At 40.3% G+C, this 6,097-nt stretch overlaps 1 pseudogene; it reads left to right on the forward strand.

Moving 5' to 3' along the window:
• Positions 1–4,287, forward strand: part of LOC102960761 — a 108,921-nt pseudogene extending 104,634 nt beyond the window's left edge.
• The last annotated feature ends 1,810 nt before the right edge of the window (positions 4,288–6,097 follow it).

Consider the following 6,097-nt stretch of genomic DNA (forward strand, 5'->3'; position numbering starts at 1 on the left):
AGAGAGAAACAGAGAGAGAGAGAGACAGAGAGAGAGAGAGAGAGACAGAATCTCCAGTTGTCCCCAAACTTAGCACACAGCCTGACATGGGGCTTGATCTAACAACCTTAGGATCATGACCTGAAACAAAATCAAGAGTTCGGTGCTCAACCAGCTAAGCCACCCAGAGGCCCCTGAATATTTTAACTTTTAATCCAGAGATCTTCCCACTATACCCAAAGATCAGATTCATCTTTACTTGTGTTTAACATCAAATGAGCATAAAATTAAGTTGAATATAGCAAAGGATCTCGTAAGTAAATATGAAACCATCTTATCTAACATATTCAGGGAAAAAGGAAATTCTGGTTAATCAAAGAATCTGTCTCACGGAAATTAAAAAATTCTCCTCACAAAAAGGTCAGGGAGCCCTGATATACACCACACATAGATTAATGACTTTCAAATCATGTGAAAGCAATACAGTTCACCTTTGAAACTAGGCTGGACATAATTTCCTCTGTCTCTGATGACTTTGGATTATCACATTGCCTCAAGGCAACCACGATGACTATCAATCATCAGCATATGAGGGCATAAACTTAGAGCCCCACTCTGAGATTACACTGCATGTGGAGGGCTGGTTAATAGAGCTCTGGGTTAATGAAAATCCAGGTAGCAGAGGAAGTGCTGTGTACAGATTTATGACCAGTTCCCAGGAACTAAGTAATTTGGAAGATTTTGTACCTTTACTTTTTAAAAAGATAGTCTATTGCTTAATATTTTACTAATTTCACAGTTAAGTCAGCATCATAAAACAGAAAAACAATGTAGACAGTTGAAAGAACCTCGAGACTTGAATAAAATCTAAAAGTCAACCACTCCCATTTTGTCCTTTAAAAGAGAAAGAGAAAGAGACCCAAGAGGTGACCATATTTAATAATTAAAGGCAGAGAAGGGACTAGAACTCAAGACTCTCAATGCCCTGCCCAGAGCTCTATATTCTATATGAGAATGCAGAATCTCATATTTGATGTTTCACTTTTTAGTCAGCAGAGCCAAGGGATGTTACCTGGAATTGAGGGTAAAGCACTCAAGAGAAGACATCTGGCTTACAGTTGCCTTGAGCAAGGAGAAGTGTCTGCTCCAAAGAATGAAGTCTCCCACTTAGTTACCACTAACCTCTCCCAAATGTGTCTACCCTGCCCCACACATGCCCAGAAAGTTCCAGCAGTGCACAGGGACAGAGCAACAAGCTCCCACTTACTGCACTACATGGCTTCCAAATGCCAGCTACCATCCCACCTGGGTGACCCCCAATCTTTTCACGCTCAATATACGTTTGCTGTCTTCTCCTAAATCTGAACTGTTTCCTGCCTTCTTTATCTTGGTTGGTAGCAAAACCATCAACCCATTACCCGAGCTCGAAACCCAGAATTCTCCTCTTCCAGGACTGCTGGCTTTTCCAGACAGAATATCTCTTAATGACTTTTGTTGTTGTTGTTGTTGTTATTTCAATCCCAACTACCACAGCCATGGTTCAGCTTCTCATCATATCTCACATAAGTTACTACAGTGATATTTCTCCTTACATAGCTGTCAACCATCCCACCCTACCTTCAAACACAACCTGCTTTAAACCCTCTGATGTTTCAATTCAGGATAAAATTTAATATGTTCTTCCCATTCTTGCACCTACCCCTGCCCTCACAATGTTACACTCCAGGAACAGCAACTACTTATACTACACTGCGTTATTTCTTATCTCTGTAACTTTGACCCCGAAGTCTCTCTACTCATAATGCCCTTCTTTTCCTGCTTCACCAGATCATATACTTGAGTATCTTCTCTTCACGCTCTAAGACTCAAGAAGTCACCCTCTGTAAGACCTTCACATCCAACCTACAGGATATATTAAGTACCCCTCCTCTGTTCTTCCAGATTACCCTAAACTTAACTCTCTCTTTGCCCTTACTGTATCATCATATAATACCCATTGAAATGTCTGTTATTCCTACTATGCTGTGAGTCATTTGGCAGCAAGATCAAGATTCTGTCTTATTCCACTTTTGTATGCTCAGTACCCAACACACTTAGCAGACTCTTAATAAATGTTAACTTAACAAGCAAGCTAATTCATTAACCAATGGCTCTTTCCCATCTTTCCTGCCCTTTTCAGTTAGGTTCAAAGGATAACATCTTCACCCTCCATGGGCCTATCCTGGGTGCAGAACCATTCACAATGAAGAGTTAGAAGAATCAGTCATGTGATGATCAAGCAATCAGGCAAGTCTGGTGAGCAGACACATCATTTCTTCCATAGTGAAAATGAGGTGTAGCTTTTTTATTCTCTCAGATGCTGAAAGCTGCAAATGCAACTGAACCACAGAAATGCCACAGCAACAACAAAGACTTAACATTTTTGCACAATTTGTTAGCATTTGCAGACCACCTTCCTGGGTGTAGCTGCATTCCAACCTCAGAGCAATTCTAGGAAGAGAGAGTCAGTTATTATCCCCATTTACAGGTAAGAAAATTGAGGCTTCAAGAGACTATTGAACACACCAAAGTCCAAAGAAAAAGACTCACATCCTACTATTCTGACTTTCAGTACTCTACAACATGTTGCCTCAAAATGTTTTTATTCAAAATAAAAATCAAAGCAACTATCTGAATTATGATGGTGACCACAGTTTCCTAAACTTCAGGAGAGTCACATGCTGCTGCCCAGGTGCTCACGGCCCACCCTGCTGCCAGTCTGGCTTCCTCTCCTTGTCAGAAGGGATGAACACAGCTCCCTTTAGGACCCAGTAACGGATGCTGTCCAGAAACAGCTTGAGAAGCTGCCTGACCCTCTCCCTACTTCTGGTTGCTTAGAAGCAAGAGAGCAAATTAGTATCCAAACAGTCTCCTTAGATAGAAGGCATAATTCATACAACAGGTCAAATCCTATCTAAAAAATGCCACTGAACAAAATCCTCGAGTGATAAAGAGATTCTCAGGCCTCAACCATGGGCTATTTGTTAAAAAGCAGCCTTGATGTGACAAAGTTCCAAATATGTGTGTGTGTGTGTGTGTGTGTGTGTGTGTGCGCACACACACACAGTCCCTTTTTTAAAAAATTTATTTTGTGCTATGTTCTTACTAGGCTTTTGATATGTTAACTCATTAATCCCCATAACATGCTTTTAAGACAATCTTAATATCTCCATTTACAGCTGAGGAAATTGAGACTTACAGAGCTGCAGTGACTTGAGTCTACACGGCTAGTTCTACACTAAGTGACAATGAAGTCACACTGAGTTAAAACTATCAGATCCCTACTTTACCACTTGCCTACTCTGTGTAAGATACTTGATCTCTCTAGCCTCAGTTTCCTCTTCTGTGAAATGGAGTAATCATAATAACAGTCATCATATGGCTCTGCTCATTTTTAGGATCCCATCTCTGTTTCAGGCAGTAAATGGAGAAGACAACACGTGGGGAAAATACACAAAAGTTCTTATCGATCTTGACCCAGAAGTGACTCATGTCACTTGTATTCCCACTTCACTGCTGAGAACTAGTTGTACGCCCGTTCCCACAAGCAAGAGGGCCAGGGGAAATACGGTCTTGTGGTATGCCAAGGAAGGAGAAAACACAACACTGAAGCCTGCTAGAACACTGGACACCCCTGCTGTACCTTTCACATAGCTTTATTTTGAGATTTAAATAAGATAGCATGTGCAAAGCGCCTTGTGTATTATAAGCATGCAGAAAATGCTAATTACAATAACTACTCTTGACAGAACCAAGAGAAGAAATCAGAATTTATGATGTTTCATCTACCATCTTTTTACCCTTGGAGTATATTGCTTCTTTGAATTTATTGTACCAACTGTACCTAGCCCTTGCCTTCAAAGAAATTAATAAACTCTACAAGGACACTAAGTGACTATTATAATTGAAAACACATACAAAGATCTATTTAAAACAACTGGATAAGAAACATTCACTTATTCATTGTTATTTAATTAATAGATATTAAATATTTCCAATGATCCAAATACCTTTGAGTATATATCATAAAGACAAACCAGTGTTTTGTGGCAGATTTTTCCATTATTTTAATTATAGGCTTGCTATACAATAGCTACCAGAACTCTCAGCGGAGATACACAGCATATCCTGATTGAAAGGGATGTGGGAGGATCTGAGAATTGGTGTTATCTGTACACCACGTGCCTGAGAAGCTGCCTGAGAGCAAGTCTGACCACCAAACCTCCTGTCCCAGCAGAACCAAACATAAGGACACCATGCAGGTCGTAAACATCCCATTCCTTAAATTTCTTTACAGGTCAAGAACCATCAGGCAGCAGGCACTTACTTACAGGACAAGGTACTAAACTATGGGACAGTCCTACTAAATAATGAGCAAAACTGACAGTGCTGGACTTGTTTACTTTCTTGTCACTATTCTCTCATTCCCCTCTGAATTATGCTTTCTCTGCTGATTCCTACGACATTCAATCCAGGCATCTCTTAGGACAACGAGGTCATTCCAGCTCGTGTAGCCATCATAGCAGAGCTTAAGATGCAAAAGAAGGAAAGAAAGTATATAGAGGTTCCCTAAGAGTTTATTTCAGCTTGCTGATGAGTAATGGCATCAGCCAATCATTTCTCCTCTAAACAGTTATTACACATGTACCATGTACATAACAAATGCAAAAAGACACGACTCCCATCCAATAGTAGGGTCATGCTTAAAATATAGTTTAAATTTTTCTATACACCTCCTCAAAGTTTAAAGTAAAATAAACCTTTAAAACCTTCCACCCATGTGATTAGCCCCAATCAGAAGTGGCCTGTCCTCAAATAGCTTTCTCTCCCAGTCACTGACAAGTTAAAGATGCACCATAGAAAGTAGTCATGACACGATTCCAATCCAATGTTCTTTCCCTCTTCGTCTTCTCCAGGTCCTCAGCTCAGTCCTGAATCCCCCAGACTGCATTCTAACTTCTTCGAGAGTGCTTTCCACTTCTTTTCAAAGCCTGCATAAATTTCAGTCTCTCTTTCTTCTGGACATTGTTTAGATCTCATTTCCCCTCCTCACATTTGATTTACCTGACTATGCACAGAGAACTGGCAGTTGGGACACTCTTTAAACTTTCAATATTAGTGCACAGTAAGCCCGTTTCTCTAAAAGACAGGAAACTCTATCATGATGTAGCCAGATTTCCCTTTAGGGAAGCCAGTCGTTCCTGGAAAGCCAACAAAATGTCTTAGAAAGAGTTGGAAGGTCTTGTTCTTACTATGACCCTGTCATTTGCTAGTTGTGTAAGCCTGTTGATAACCTCCTCACTTCATAATTTTTTGCCATATCCATAAGCCATCTGCCTGTATTTCCACTTTTTCTTCGAATGTAAATGAAATAAAACTTTAATAAATTTAAATTTAAAACTTTGAATCAACATGTAATTGGAAATGTATCATTATCCATGAATCCTAAAAATAAAGTTATAACTATTGAAATAATTTTATCTATATATCTCCTAGTATAATATCATATATTACCACTGTTATACATGTAATGCTTTAAGAAGCTCTCAACTTTTAAAGTCATCTCACCTTTATGATTATAAAATTCTCCCCTTATACATTTAAAATCTTGGCAAATGCAGTGATGTTCTGAATGTCTTATGTGGAACTGAGCCTGTAGTGAGCCTTGCTATACTGCAGTTGATACTGAGTGTGATTTATCTCGGCCTAGAGCCTGGTAGTCCATGTTTATATCAACACCAAGGTCTTTCTGCCTCTTCTAGGTGGCATCAAGGGGGGGATGTTTCCTCACCTCCCACAGGAAACCTACATTGTGGCATCTGACCCTGATGGATGCAGGATGATCCTGCCACTCTACCATGAGTCTATTCTCTTTGCACAGTGGTACACTGTGCACATCTAGGTACCCACTCTCTGGAGCTGCCTACTCTTAGCTTCTGTGTGGCCATGAGAATGCACTTCACAGAGTGCTCAGTGCTCACAAGGGTTCTAGCTGCTGAGCTCTGAAATTCTCAGCAGAGTTTGTGTGAGGCCATGACTCACATGGGATGCCTCCAGCCAGGGACTGAATGGGGCAAGA

Source organism: Panthera tigris, chromosome B1, assembly GCF_018350195.1.
Source record: "Panthera tigris isolate Pti1 chromosome B1, P.tigris_Pti1_mat1.1, whole genome shotgun sequence".
In the NCBI taxonomy this organism is placed as follows: Eukaryota; Metazoa; Chordata; class Mammalia; order Carnivora; family Felidae; genus Panthera; species Panthera tigris.